The following is a 15673-nucleotide window of genomic DNA, read 5'->3' as shown; positions in this document are numbered from 1 at the left end:
TGACAGCCTGTCCTTTCACTAAACTCTCAGCCCCTCCAGAGCAGGGACTTGGTGTCTTACTCTCCTTCTTCCCAGACCCTCAGCCTGATGCCTAGGACACAGTGCGGGGGGCGGGGTGGGGGGGGGGTGCGGTGCAAAAATGTGTGTTGATTGAGTGAATCAATGATTGAGTGAAACCATTTATTCTCTATAGGGTTTTAAAACTGATTTAATAATAAATAAAAATTTCCAAGAAAACAGCACTGAAGGAAAGCCACAGGACCTTGTGAAATTTTAAAAAGTAGATAGAGACAATGCAGTGTCCATAAAAGCTGTGAAGTTGACAGATTGGGTTTGAATCCTGGATCTGTCACATACGGAGTTTCGGTTGCCTCATTTATAAAATGGGCCTGATAATAGTACCATATCGGATGGCTGTGAAAAAGCAAAAGAAGAAAACAAGTCAAGAGCGTAGAGCTTAGTACAGTGCCTGGCACATTGTAAGGACTCACAAAATACAGCTAGCCACAATGCGTAAATCATCATTAAGAGACTAGTGCTCTTATGTAAGCCCTTTTTTTTTGCATCCTTTTGTTCAATTTTTCAACATAAGTCTTTGAAAGCTTTGCCCTCAGCAAAAATATGATCACATTCATGCAGAATGATGAAGAAAGGATTATAGAAGAATAAATTCAGCACTTCTTATAGGAGTCTTGTTTTCTGAGCCAGCTCCCTCTTTTAGGGAATTCCCACGTGGGGTAATGGAAGAACTTACTTGTGAGTTCTTGTACATGGCAGGAATGGACCCAGGGCAGCTAAGGAGAAAGGTGCATGTGAGAGGGGTATTCCGTGTTCCTCACAGGACTCATTGTATTTTGTTATTATTATTATTTTTTGAGACGTGTTTCGCTCGTCATCCAGGCTGGAGTGCAAAGGCAAGATCTCGGCTAACTGCAACCTTCACCTCCTGGGTTCAAGCGATTCTCCTGCCTCAGCCTCCTGAGTAGTTGGGATTACAGGCGTCTGCCACCACGCCCAGCTAATTTTTGTATTTTTAGTAGAGATGGGGTTTTACCATGTTGGCCTGGCTGGTCTCGAACTCCTGACCTCGTGATCCACCTGCTTCAGCCTCCCAAAGTGCTGGGATTACAGGTGTGAGCCACTGCACCTGGTCCAGTATTTTATTATTATTACTTCTCAGTGGACTGCTTCTTTGCTGGACTGTAAGCTCCCTAGGCCAGCGTCATGTCTATATTGCTCTCCATAGAGAAAATTACAACCAGTGGATGAAAATTGTTGTGCATCAGATTTTTGCTTACTGTAAAAGAGGTTCCTCACAATCAAAGGCTGATGATTGCAGTAATGAGCTCCCTGTAGTTGGAGATATTGGAGCTGAACTAGATATTCATGTGTTGAAGATAATATGAAAGATTTCTGCTTCTGGTGGGAGATAGGGTTAGAGGTGTGTGGTTACTCAGAGCTCATATCTAAGGGACTGTGCACATGTATGAACTCCTCCTCCTGTTCACATTGAGGACAGTGGTCCATCTGGACCCGGGTTATCTGAGGTTGGTTGTCAGTATGTCAGACAAGTGGACCAAGCCTCTTGGATTAGGAGGACTTTTCTATCAGCATCAACATTTGTAAAACATCATCTCCAGCCAGGGGCGGTGGCTCACGCCTGTAATCCTAGCACTTTGGGAGGCTCAGGCAGGTGGATTGACTGAGCTCAGGAGTTCGGGAGCAGCCTGGGCAACATGGTGAAACCCCGTCTCTACTAAAATACAAAAAATTAGCAAGGCATGGTGGTGTGCACCTGTAATCCCAGCTACTTGGGAGGCTGAGACAGGAGAATCGCTTGAACCTGGGAGGTGGAAGTTGCAGTGAGCCGATATCGCACCACTGCACTCCAGCCTGGGTGACAGCGAGACTCCGTCACCAAAAAAAAAAAAAAAAAAAAAAAAAATCTCCTTCAGTTTCATTGAAATTGACCAGAATTATAATAGCTACAATATAGAATCCCTGAATCCTCCTGAAGTATGATAATTAAGGTAAAAGTCTGAGGCCTAGGAATGTTGCCCTTAGTGTGTGCCTTGAAAAAGCCACTTCATCTCTCCATGACTCAACACGTTTCTAAGTAATATGCCCACCATGTTACATACCATTTGGCTTCTACATAACTCAAGAGGAAGACAAAAAGGCTAAGGTAAGGGCTGCCCTTCTGTGTTTTATGGCAAGGAGTGATTTCTTGGCCCCATACAGTAAGGCGCAGATAGTTACCGGAACCTCAGCTCTTTGACTAGAGCTTCGTTCATAATCAGGATTTCATGGATAGGCTCCCTGGTTGCATGAAACTCCTGAAATTTTATGCAAATGTGTATGCATGTCTGTATTTTCCCAGGGGGAAAAGTCCATACTGTTACAGTATTTTCAGTTGGGCCTGTGACTGCAAAATGTTCATAATCATTTACCTCCATCTTAGTGATCTGCTCAGCTGTCAAACTGAAAACAACCCTGGGAGAGATAACATTGTCATCTTTTCCCCTTTAATGTTAATAAAAAAAAATTCAGCTTTATAACAGGATTAGGAGAAGCTAGCTAGATGGGATGTTCTGTTTTTGTCTGTAAAGGGAAAGGGATCATTTATGTTCAAAGAGTGAAAGGGGAATTAAGGAAGTAATTAAGAGGCTGTGCCCTCTGTCACATCCAAGTTTCTGCCCACTAGATATTTTTGCCCAGAGTCGACCCCAGAACAGGGGTCTGATTTATCTGAGAGTGTTGTAAGTGGAGTCTAATTTTTGTTCTCAGAATGATCATTTTTCACCTCCCAAGGGCGTCTCCGCGATACCATCGCAGGCGGTAACGGTACAGTCTCCTGGCGCTGGGCGCCTGCCAGGAACACGTGCCGCGCCGGGAATCGCGGGCGAGGCTCAGTACCTGACCCGAAGGGGAGAGGCGCGCCCGCAGCCTAGCGGTTCCAGGCGTGGGGGGAATATGGCAATTTCGCAGGGCTCAGCATCGAGTCCCGAGGTCCAGTTCCTGCCATTTCCAAGCCCGCTGACAAGAGGCAGGTCACCGCCACCTCTGAACCTCCGTTTCCCATCTGTACATCTGGAAGGCTGGAAGACCCCAACTCACTCAGAAGCTATCTCGGCGCGATATTTGCGAAGGTGCTGCCCCTTTAAGGAGGCCGGGGTGCAAGGGGGTGGCCACGCCTCCTTCCTCAGCACGCCGCGCCCGCAGACCACCTGTCTCTGGCTTCGCCCCGCCCCTTCGGGAGGGGCGGGGATGAGGGGCGGAGAAGATAGGCTTAGGATTTACCTTGCGGGGCGGGCGTGCGGCGCATGCGCACGGCCGGACAGGTCCGCGGCGCCCTCACTTCCTGGCATTCCCTCCTCCCCCTCCTCGTCGTTACCCTGTACATCCGGGTCACTTGCCCTCCCCGCTCGGAGCTGCCGCCTGGTTTGTCGCGGCTCCGCCACAGGGGCAGGTGTTGAGGGGCTCCCGGTCCGGCTGCCGCCGCTCCCCCGCTCCGGACCCGGGGCTCCCCCTAGCGCCGCTGAGGAGCCGCCTCTGCGGCTCCAGGAGGGCGCAGGAGCGGGACTGAGAGCGCCTGGAGGCTCGAGCGGAGGGTGAGTGATTGGTTTTTGCCATTTTCCCCTCTTCCTTCACACTCCTAGCTTTCCTGCTCCGCGACCCCATTTTGGCGAAGAGGCGAGTGCGGCGGGCCCGCGCTGGCGCGGGGCTTCCTCCTTCCCAGGCGCGCTGGGCCCGCCCCCGGCCCCGCGGCGCCCCGGGCCCGCTTCCTCTCCAGCCCCGCGGCCCCGGCCTGCCCCCGGCGCTCATTCATTCGGGTCTTCCTTTCTTCCGCCCCCTTCCTGCCATTGGCACCTCCACGCGCGCTCTCGCCGCCCCCTCCCACCCCAGATCCTGCGCCCGCCAGTGACTCCTGGCTCGCCGGCTCGTCCCTTCCCGCGTCGGCGTTGTCCCCCACCCCCCAATCCTGGCTCCCACCACTCCTTCCTCTTCGCGGCCGCTTTTCCTCCTCATCCCCTGTTCCCGTCCCCAGCTCCACACCCCCTTCTCCCCCGGGCTTCGCCTCGCCTCGCCTCGACACCCAGCCATCCTGGTCCCTGGTGTTGAAGTTGATGTCTTTAACGCTCCCTATCACTTCGCCTTCCACCTGCGCGGCCGGATCTTCCAACTTAGATACTGCGTTGTCCTTTTAATTAATGATCAGCGTTTAAAGTCCAGATTCTCAGTCTTAGGGTGTGGTCTTAGTGTGTTTCCAAACACACAATTTCTACTATAATTACCCAAATCTATAACTGTCAAACTCTAGTGGAAGTGGCAATTGCTGTGTGTGTGTGTGTGTGTGTGTGTGTGTGTGTGTATGTGTATGTGTTTTAACCTCATGGCTATTCTGGGTCATACTGAGTACCTTTTTTATTTTTTTCATGGAAGACTTCTATGATGGATTAATTTCCTCTGAGTGTAAAATTTGGCAGAAAATTAGTATTCTTTCTACTCCTCTGGATTCCTCCTCACTTGGTCCCTTGACTGATTTGCAACATTACCTGTTAATACATTGCTGTAGAAATGTTTGTTGGTGAGACTTTCTTGTCTCATCTGTCAGCAGCATTGTTTGAGTACTCCTATGTGCGGAATACTGATGAAATGCCTGAATCCTTGGAGTACCACAAAGTGCCATTCTGGATAAGACAAAGGTTTTTGGAATTTGCTTACACGTTTTTTGCTACTTCTGTGTAAGCGTATTGAGTTTGCCACCTTTTTACCACTTAATCTCTATGTGAAAAATGTATGTCAATGAATTTTGTGTGTTTTAAGTCTTACGGTGTGGGAGATCGGCATTCCAAAGGAGTGTTTTATATAGCTAAAAGAATTTCAGTCACTCGGGTGTTTGGTGACTTACTATCGCAAATCATTTTAGACTAATATACCTCAAGAAAAACACACTGATCCTTTTAATTCTTTAATTGTATTTAGTAATAGAAACAGAAGCTTTGTATCTGGAACTGCTTGATAACTGGGGTTTATTTGATAGCCTGTTTGCAAAGTGTTGCAGTTAACTGAAACTCCCTAATCAGCATTCATAAAATGAAATGACAGCACTTTTTTTTTCGTGTGACTTTCATATCCATAATAACGAACGAGAGGCTCTTAGTCCTAAAGTACACCTACCTGCATATCATTATGATGATGCTATTGCTGTCAGTATTTATGGCAGCATTTTCTAACAGCTTCGTTTTTGGGGAGCTTGGTGTTAAAAAGGTACTTGGCTGTTTGTCCCCGCTTAGGTTTTGGATAACAACTTCAGTAGTAAGATTTCTTAACTCATGAGAGAGACAGAGAGAGAGAGAGAGAGAGAGAGAGAGAGAGAGAGAGAGAGAGAGAGAGAGAGAGAATGTGTATTTGCAGAACAGTTTTGCTAGATAATAATGTTTAAGAATTCTTTAAAACTTTAATAGTGATGTAGCTGTTTGTGAGGAAACTCTTGCTTTGTAAAATGTTCTAGGATATATAGTATGAATTCTAGATTATATAATTGGGTAGAGGCTAGATTTTTGTCTCCCGAGAAAGTGGTTGGTTGATCAGAGGGAGGTGTGGTTAGTAAGTTAATTCTAGCTGCCCCAGAAAAAGTATAATTTCAGATGTTGAGTAAAACTAAGTGAATGCAGTTTATTTTTGATAGATTTTTGATTGACATTTAACTTAATTGAACTTAAAATTCATTTTTCTGAACTCTCCAGGAATAAACGGGTTTTAAAAATTTACAGGTTAAATTAGTGTCCCTCTTGAGATTATTTGACTCATATTTGAAATGGTCATTTATCTTTACATAGTAAATAACAATTGATGGAGAAGTATAGAGGGGTGCTTATTTTACTCCTAGTCTCCATGGGGGAAGATACTGGATTGTCACTTATTTGAGGTTACTTGACTCTTACTAAGTATTAATGCATTCAACTGTGAGAACTTACAATTTTCTCTTACATTGTTTAAGGAAAACAAGACTATAATAGTTGGAAATAGCTTTGTGGCATACCTCCTGTTTTTGGTCTCTTCTTTTCTGTAACTACACCAGAGTTTAGCACAGTGCCTGCCTGGTGCATAGTGGATACTCAATAATTATGTTTTGAACAATTGAGTTAATGGCAAGGTAAAAGAATCTTAGACTGTAACAGCATTTTGTAATTATGTGGCAAAAAATTTTGAAAAAGATGTTGATTGCTCTGAGCTGTAGTTTTTTCAGATATCTTGTATATTTTTAAGACTGCTGGCTGGGCGCAGTGGCTCACGCCTGTAATCCCAACACTTTGGGAGGCCGAGGCGGGCGGATCACGAGGTCAGGAGATCGAGACCATCCTGGCTAACACGGTGAAACCCCGTCTCTACCAAAAATACAAAAAAATTAGCCGGGCGTGGTGGCGGGCGCCTGTAGTCCCAGCTACTCAGGAGGCCGAGGCAGGAGAATGGCGTGAACCCTGGAGGCGGAGCTTGCAGTGAACCGAGATCTCGCCACTCGGTTCCAACCTGGGCGACAGAGCAAGACTCCGTCTCAAAAAAAAAAAAAAAAGACTGCTATATTGGGTTATTTAATTTGCTTTGAGATCTTTGGGTGAGGAAGTATAGACATGATTTTGTGTTATACTTTAGTTCATAGAATGGATTTGTTTGCTTAGAATGGGCACTTGATATATGTATCTTGTAAGCATTCATGAACAACAGTGAATTCAAATAATTTATTGGGCATTTAGAGTTTCTAAAATTATACATAAATGTTCTTGGATGTGTGAACTCATTCTATATTATGATCAGTTCACTAAATCCTGGCTCTTAATTATGCTGTAGTATTGAACACCTACTGTTTGCCATATTCTATAACCATTAGGTTAGTTTTATAACAACTCTGTAATGTGTAGGTTAACTTCTATTTAATTCCTAATTAACATTAGGAAAGTAAGGCTCAGAGACCTTAGGTTAGAGGTATGCCATTAATCATGATTAAATATTTCCAATTAGGTATACTTGTTCAAGTATACTCCCAGGTGGGAGACGTTGAAGACTGGCATTTGAACCCATCACGTTTACTTAAATTCTATTTCAACCTACTAATTTGAGGTCTTATATTTTATATTAAGTATTTGTAAAACATACTTAAAACAGCAAATCTCAAAACTATTTCTTTTTCAGCTGCCAAGGAGGATGGATAATGTTCACTTGTTCTGTACTCTCCTGTAAGCATATACAGGATTGACAGCTAGCTATAGCTTCACCCCTTTCCCACTTATGCAAATAATTAGAATGCAAATGAGTCACATTTGTAAACTTTTTAAACAAAGAAATCATTCTTAGAATTTTGATTATTTAAATATAAACATTTCTTGCAACACACCTTCACATCTGGATAATGGTACCATGGGTCAGAATGACTACTTTCAAAGATATTGTGTGATTTTGTTGAAGTAGAAGACTTAATGCAGAGATATATTTTTGTAGCTATTCATTTTGAAAAGATTGATCATCAACATTAAGGTACTATTGTATGTGACACTGTGAAGCCTGAGTCCTGTACAGTTATTTTCTGCTAATGCAGTAATCTCTTCTTGGTATATTTTAGTTGACGCATTATGTATGATATATATTAAATTCTAGATTGATACAGACCCTTTCTACTGTGTCTAGAGCGGGGGTCCCCAACCCCTGGGCCGTGGCCTGTTTGGAACTGGACTGCACTACAGGAGGTGAGCGGCATTGCTCCCTGAGGTCTGCCTCCTGTTAGATCAGTGGAGATAGCATTAGATTCTCATAGTAGCATGAACCTTGTTGTGAATTGTGCATTAGAGGCATCCAGGTTTTGTGCTCCATGTGAGAATCTAACGCCTGGTGATCTGAGGTGGAACAGTTTCATCCTGAAACCATTCCCCCTGTCGCCCTGTCTGTGGAAAAATTGTCTTCCACGAAACCATTTCCTGGTCCCAAAAAGGTTGGGGACCATTGATCTAGAATATTTATTCCTTCCAATCATACGTTGGTATGTCTTCAGATAATCCAGATTAACCTGAATACTACTTTAGGTCAAGCATTTTCAGAAAACACTTGCTAAGAAAGAAATTATGACATAGTCCCGGATGTCATAATGTGACATAATATGTCATACTGTTCCCGGACCAAACTGAGGATCACTCTGCTATTTCTCGTGGCCCAATAACGAGATGCAGGTGAACTGGAGAGGAAGAGAGTTTTTATTTTCTGCAACCAGTTATAGGGAGAAGGCCTGGAAATTATTGCCAGACCAACTCAAAATTACAAAGTTTTCCAGAGCTTATATGCCTTCTAAGCTATATGGCTATGTGTAAGTGTGCATTCATCTAAATGCATAAGTGATTAACTTCTTTTAATCTATAACTAAGGTCTAAGTCCTGAAGAGCCTCCTCCAGACCCTCAGTAAATTTACTTAATCTAAATGGGTCCAGTTGCTGGGGGTGATTACCCTTATGTTGTCTCCTGCGACATCATGAAGGTTTGGGGAATTCCTTCGGACCCCCAGTAAAGTTGTTAGTGGAGGCCTAGGGAGTTTCTTCAGACCCACAATAAAACTTGTTTAACCCTAAATGGGTCCTCTTAAGAATTCCTTCATTATTTTATCATGCTTTAAGGCCTAGGAAAGGCCTAGGCAAAACTCATGATGGGCTTTTGTTAATTCCAGGCTTTGTTTAAGGACACTGGCTTTTAATATTTAATTTAACTACTCAGTCAGTACTGAAACAGTTGTTGTGGAGGCCTGCATTAGTGAGACGTGACCTGCCGCAATATGACATAATGTATCATAATATATATTATGACCTATCATGATATGACATATCATAATGTGATATTATAATTTAAGGATTATTTATGCCATTTGTCTGTCTTAGTGGGGATAGTAGAGAATCAAATACACTAGTTTAAATGAAATCTGAAATCTGTGACTTGAGGTACACTTTTATAGTTTGTTGACTTGTTGACTTGACCTTTTGCCAAATCCTCTAATCAGTAAAAATCCTCTAATTGAGAGATTCTTCTCATTGTAACATTCTAGTATGTATGGACAAAAACATTGAATTTAATTTGACACATTTGCTTTATATGATAATATGAAGAGCCTCAGATTATTAAATGGGAATAATGTCCCTCTTACATGCCTCACTAAACTGTTGTGAAATTTTTATGTTAATTTCAATTCAGCATAACAAGGAAGGCAGCATATGATTTTCCTAATGTATTTCTAAGTCAAATGATTATTAAAAATAATTTTGTTTTTGATCACCTGGCACAATATGTGGTATATAGATTGCCATTAACTACCCAAGTAGTTCTTGAGCACATAAGTGGGGTTGTATCACAGTGAATAAATCATTTGTGGTTCTTCCTTACAAAAGAATAGAAGATACAGAAAGAGTATGAATTCAGTGATATGTGTTACATGGATACCTAATCTTTTTTTTTTTTTTTTGAGATGGAGCCTCACTGTCCCCAGGCTGGAGTGCAGTGGCATGATCTCGGCTCATTGGAACCTCCGACTCCCTGGTTCAAGAGAGTCTCCTGCCTCAGCCTCCCCAGTAGCTGGGATTATAGGCACAAGCCACCACGCCTGGCTAATTTTTGTATTTTTAGTAGAGATGAGGTTTCACCATGTTGGCCAGGCTGGTCTTGGAGCTTCGGACCTCGTGATCTGCCCGCCTCGGCCTTGGGTACCTGATCTTAACTAGTAAAGATAAAAGTCCCTGTTGTAGTGTCATCTAAACTCTGACCTGAAGAGTAGACTTGTCAATCAAGAGGGAGAGTTTACATGGGGGTAGGAAGAGAGAGTGAGCTAAAAAGCCTGAAGATAAGAGAAGTCTTGTTAGAAACTGATACTGGTTATAGTATGACAGCAATGGAGGCTGTAAAGGAAGAGTGGGAAAGAGGAAGCTAAAGAGGTGGACGAGAAGTAAACCATCTGCATGAGTCATGTTAACAAGTCCCATTCAGTTCCAGCTGCAGGCAATGGGGAAACCATTATAGGATCTTAATAGGGGAGAGTAAAATACTCAAGTTGTCTTTTGGAAAGATTGTCCTGACTGCTTTTGGAGAATGTATTAAAGGTGAAGTGAGATTGGATACAGGGAGACAAGTTAAAAGGCTGTTGCTAAAGTCCAGGAAAGAATATTGATGATGTCAAATCTATAAGATGTGATGATTTACTGGATTTGGGCTTCATTGAGCCAGTAGCTTTGCCTCCAGTGGTAGAGTAGGGGATAAAGTTTTCCCCAAAGGGCTAGGTGCCAGCCCTTTTTCATGTAAAGTTGAGATCCTTCTTGGGGCTAAGACTAAGCCAGGTGTGTTTCATATAAGCATTTTCCATTGATTTACTGCATTGTTAGTCATTGAGTGTAAGCTGACCCACCTCGAAATAGGAACATCAGGCTGGAGACTCGTGAGGCCTCCATGAGTTAGGCATTCAATTTCCACTGGAATCCAGAAGCAAGCTAATAGCTGCTTTTCAGAAGGCGTAAACTTGATTGCTGTGTCGGGGAGGTAAAGCGTTCAAAACCCCAAGGGGCACCTGTAGGTGGAGGCTGCCTCCTTTTGCCAAATCCTCTAATCAGTGAAATCATGAGACTTATGGCTCAAAGTGATCCTTAGGATTGTGGGGCCCCAAAGGTACTAGTACACTTTTATACATACAGCCCTTTCTGATTGGAAAAACCCTCACTAGCTCTTAAGTGAGTCTTTTAAGTACAAGCACATAACACATCAGGTTCTTCTTCTTCTTCTTTTTTTTTTTTTTGTGTGTGACAGAGTCTCACTCTGTCACCCTGTCACCCAGGCCAGAGTGCAGTGACGCAATCTTGGCTCACTACAACCTCCGCCTCCTGGGTTCAAGTGATTCTTCTACCTCAGCCTCCTGAGTAGCTGGGTCTACAGACGCATGCCACCATGCCCAGCTAATTTTATATTTTCACTAGAGACAGGGTTTCATCACGTTGGTCAGGTCTCGGAACTTCTGACCTCAAGTGATCAGCCCGCCTCGGCCTCCCAAAGTGCTGGGATTACAGGTGCGAGCCACCGCACCCGGCTTATCAGTTCTTACTATACATTACGATGTAGAGGCAACAATAAGCACATTGAATTGGTCCAAAACATCCCACCCATAAGTCACATTTATTTTTCTAACCACTGTAAACCCTGCCCAGACACTATTAGCTTAATCTGGGTGTCTGCCTGACAGGACTAGATAGAATGGTTACCTGGGTGCCTATTTCCAAGAGAACCATAAAATTTTGAGTCTCTCCCTGAACTTCTCTGGGCAAACCTCCTAGTATGTCTGGCCTTCAGTCCATCTTGGGGATCAGGGAGACCTCAGCCCCATTCCTAACCATCTTGCTCATTAAAGCAGAAGAGTTTGGGGGTGGGAGCAGAGAGGGATCAGGGAGTGTGGAGGGGGAGAGAGCAACTCGGTGCTGGTAATCAAGGCTTTATATTCACTTTGGGTCATTCTCTCGCAGTTTAGTGTTTCTGGTCTACTTGAAGCTCTGTAGTTGGCAGCAAGGTCATCATTACTTACACCATTTCTTTTAGTTTAGGGGATTCCTTGGCTCAGCAGTCACAGCCACAGCCTTTCATGTGGGACCATGGGGCTTGTTGCCCTTATTGTTATGATACTCCCCTCCTTCCACCAGCCCAGAGGATAGTGAACAACTACCAACCCACCATTTGGGTGGCTAATTTCAGCCTCACTTCTCACTGCTCAGTTTCTAAACATTAATTCCACCCTGTTCATTAACAGGTAAACAGGTGGGGGAGTGTTTATTCCCACCTTCTTCCCATCCACCACTAGGATCACTCTCAGATTCCAGGGTATCTTCCCTTGTCCCAGAACTCAGTCTGCAGGGCCTTTATCCTTTCTCTTAGAGAGTTATGGGTATATCAGCATCCCATCCTCTTTCCCCATAACTGTCAAGAACCATGATGGTCTGAGATTTTATCCTACTTGCAAGCTAATAAGTTATCCTGCCATATTTTCATGGAATCTGGTAGAAGACACGAAACTCCTGTGTTAAAGATCAAGGGCAGATTATTATTCTCTATAATAGTAGTAGCCAGAGTATCAGCATTTGTACTGGTTTTCTGAGCCTCAGTCTACAGGATGACATGAAGAGGACCAGGTAGTACTTGTACACACAGTGGGCTATCTTGTTGGAGAGAAGCCCTGAGTTAAGGGAACCCAGATCTTTTCTAATGAGCAATAAGCATGCCTGCCCTTTGCTCTGGAGGGATACATTATATTTATTATACTGAACAGACCGTAAGCATGCTTGTCCTTTGCTCCAGAAGGAGATACTATCTTTATTTCTCAAGACTGTTCACTCTACAAACATTCTTGAAAAGATACTCTCTAGAGCAAAGGGCAGTTGGTACCTCTGCCTGTACTGTATGCAAAAGAGATACCTATGAAACAGCCTACCCAACATGGTGAAACCCTGTCTCTACTGAAAATGCAAAAAATTAGCTGGGCGAAGTGGCGAGCACCTGTAATCCCAGCTACTCAGTAGGCTGAGGCAGGAGAATCGCTTGAACCTGGGAGTTGGAGGTTGCGGTGAGCCGAGACTGCGCCACTGCACTCCAGCCTGGGCAACCAGAGTGAAACTCCATCTCAAAAAAAAAAAAAAAGATACTTATGAAGAATTATTTTCTAACATATATAAATTATACCTCATTAAATCTGACATTTAAAGAAGTGCCAGGCATACTGACTCACGCCTGCAATCCCAGCAATTTGGGAGGCTGAGGTGGACAAATCACTTGCGGCCAGGAGTTTGTGACCAGCCTGGTTGACATGGTGAAACCTTGTTTCTACTTAAAATACAAAGATTAGCTGGGTGTGGTGGTGCACGCCTGTAATCCCAGCTACTTGGGAGGCTGAGGCACAAGAATCACTGGAATCTGGGAGGTGGAGGTTGCAGTGAGCCGAGATCATACCACTGCATTCCAGCCTGGGTGACAGAGGGAGACTCTGTCTCAAAAAAAAAGTTCCTGGCATGTGATAAGAACATGATACATATTATTATTATTGGTGCTGTTCATTTTTTAATCTGTTTTTGAGGGCAAAGTTATATGTAATGACCTTGGTGGAAATTTGAGGTTAATTTTCTCAAAGATGAGTTGGTCACTTTAATAACATTTACTCAAAAAGTAATGACTGACATGTTCATACATCTTTCAATTTGAAAGAGATTACAGGGTTTTAAGAATTTCAAGGACATTGAATTTAAGTGAAATATGAGAAAACCATCTTGGGATGCAAGGTGTGAGATTAGTTTGCTTTCTTTATATCAAACCACAGTTCTCTACTTTAAATTCTGGCAAATTCCAAGAAACTAAATGATGTCAATTACAAACATTTTCAGGGAGGCTTCTTTCCCCTTATATGTATAGATTTAGGTAAATGAGAGGCTAGCATAGTTAGTGAAGGGAATGTTCAAATTCACAATTTTTCTTTTTTTTTTTTTTTTTTAGGGAAGCAGGGCTCCATTTTATTTATTAGCATCTTATAAATTATCCTCCCTTCCAGTTATTTTCTGTAAACAAGTCTTGTAAAAATGTTATTTTGAAAGCTAACTTGCTGAAGATTATTTGTTATATTTGAATTTATTTTGATTTAAATGTTAGATACTAAATGTATCCTGGTATTTAGTAAATATATTTACCGAGTTTTTTTCAAAAGTATGGAGAAGTCAACTTCGTTTATTCCATTCATTTGGGTTAAAGCATACGTGAATTTAGAGACTTGGAAACTTAAAACAATCTTCTTGCTGTGGAGCTAGTTCTCAGTTGCCAGTGGGTAAAAGCAGGTGGATCCCTGAAAATGAGGGATGAAGCATTTTGGAAAGTCTTTTTGATAATTGGAACTGCCTGTATTAAAATGTGAATATAGTTAAACTAAAGCTTTGTCTTTTTATTTATAGAACAGTATGTTGAAGCAGTAGTCAAAATATGTAGCCTGGCTGGCAACCTTTTGAAATGTGTGTGCCAAAGTTCCATTATGGTATGTGTGATGGTGACAACTGGCCAGTGTTCAGTCTTTGGTATGTGGCACTGACCTCTTAGTAGTCTATTAACATTTTAAATATGTGTCTTTTAAGAACTTAGTTTTAGCAGATTTTCATTGTTCATGCCTTATAAGCAACTTTTAAAAACAGTGTTTTATTAAAATTAAAGTTTTTAAACCATTTTCAGTGTGCCTAGTTTGGGTAGGAGGGTAGCCTATGGATTTAAATAATTTAAAAAATATATATATATAAGCACTTCACAATTCTTCCTAGTTGAGGTCTGCAAGTGGAACTTTTTGTGAAATTCTTTTACTGCCCCTTGTCTCTCAGATCCCTTCTAGGATCTTGTTAGGGTCTCATAAGTAAGAGATGAATGAACAGTTTTGTTTATTTGTTTGTTTGTTTTTTTGAGACAGAGTCTTGCTCTGTCACTCAGGCTGGAGTGCAGTGGCGCGATCTCGGCTCACTGCAAGCTCCGCCTCCGGGTTCAAGTGATTCTCCTGCCTCAGCCTCCTGAGTAGCTGGGATTACAGGCACACGCCACCACGCCTGGCGAATTTTTGTATTTTTAGTAGAGATGGGGTTTCACCATGTTGGTCAGGATGGTCTCGAACTCCTGACCTTGTGATCCACCTGCCTTAGCCTCCCAAAGTGCTGGGATTGCACGCATGAGCCACCGCACCTCGCCAGTTTTGTTTTTAAACGCATAACTGGTTAACTGTATTATAGAAACTGTCCTAAGTCATAAAGTAGGGCTAAACAGGTACCGGTACCCTAAGACAATTTATTCCAGGTAGTTTTAGCCACTGTATCCAGGTTACATTGCACATAAAGTCTTGTAGCAAATTCCTGTACCTAATCATGACCCTTAGAAGTATCCCACTAAAAGGCAGAAAGTGAAAATCACTTATAAAATGGGGATAAGTGGTATGTGTGCCATTTTGGTATGCTATTTTAATTTATGTTTTCATTTAAAATGTTTTGTTTTCTCACTGGTTTTTGGCTTTGGCATCTAGAAAAACCTAATCATTCCTTCAGTAAACATAATTATGTACTAAGTTTTTTTCACCATCTTTTTAAAAACAATTTTATTGAGGTATACTTTATACGCTCTAAAATTCATCTATTTCAAATGCACAATTCAGTGATTATTAGTCAGTTTATTCAGCTTTGCAACCATTACCATAGTCTAGGATGTTGTCTGTTAACCCAGTAAGATCCCTTGAAATCGTATTCATCTTCCATACTACCCCCGCCCCAGGCATCCACTTTCCTATCTTCTAGCTCTTACACACTGCCCTTCCCTTCCTCTCCCTCTCCCTCTCTCTCTCCCCCCCCCCCCACCCCGTCTCTCCCTCTTTCCCTCTCACACTCTTTCCCTCACACTCTCACTCTCTCACTTTTGCTTGATTATTCTTTCCTGGACATTTCTTATGAATGGAACATACAGTATCTTTTATGTCTGGCTTCTTTCATTTAATTTGTGGTTCATGCATGTTGAGTGTATCAGTAATTTGTTCCTTTCTATTGCTGAGTAATATTCCATTCTGTGGATATGCCACATTTTGTTTATTCATTGCCAGTTGATGGGCGTTTGG

The 15673-nt window shown here is 42.7% G+C and overlaps 1 protein-coding gene and 1 long non-coding RNA gene across 15 annotated transcripts in view; one reads left to right on the top strand and one right to left on the bottom strand.

Moving 5' to 3' along the window:
- CYRIB (CYFIP related Rac1 interactor B) overlaps positions 1–15673 on the top strand; it is a 175266-nt gene that overhangs the window by 73153 nt on the left and 86440 nt on the right. For 3 of the 14 annotated variants that reach the window (XM_019032516.4, XM_031013743.3, XM_019032519.3), the window contains exon 1: positions 3463–3611. The exons of 10 other annotated variants lie outside the window; for them this stretch is intronic. The gene's annotated coding sequence lies outside the window, so the exon portion shown is untranslated. Of the gene's footprint in view, positions 1–3462; positions 3612–15673 lie in introns of those variants that run through there. One more of the 14 variants, XM_019032514.4, reaches the window with a different exon arrangement.
- On the bottom strand, positions 167–2912 carry LOC129524245 (uncharacterized). Its single transcript, XR_008668000.1, has 2 exons — positions 2804–2912; positions 167–414 (listed from the first exon to the last, which is right to left on the bottom strand). It is a non-coding gene; the product is annotated as an uncharacterized lncRNA (long non-coding RNA).

This window comes from Gorilla gorilla, chromosome 7 (genome assembly GCF_029281585.2).
Source record: "Gorilla gorilla gorilla isolate KB3781 chromosome 7, NHGRI_mGorGor1-v2.1_pri, whole genome shotgun sequence".
Classification (NCBI taxonomy): Eukaryota; Metazoa; Chordata; class Mammalia; order Primates; family Hominidae; genus Gorilla; species Gorilla gorilla.
This window is presented reverse-complemented; position numbering and strand designations above follow the sequence as displayed.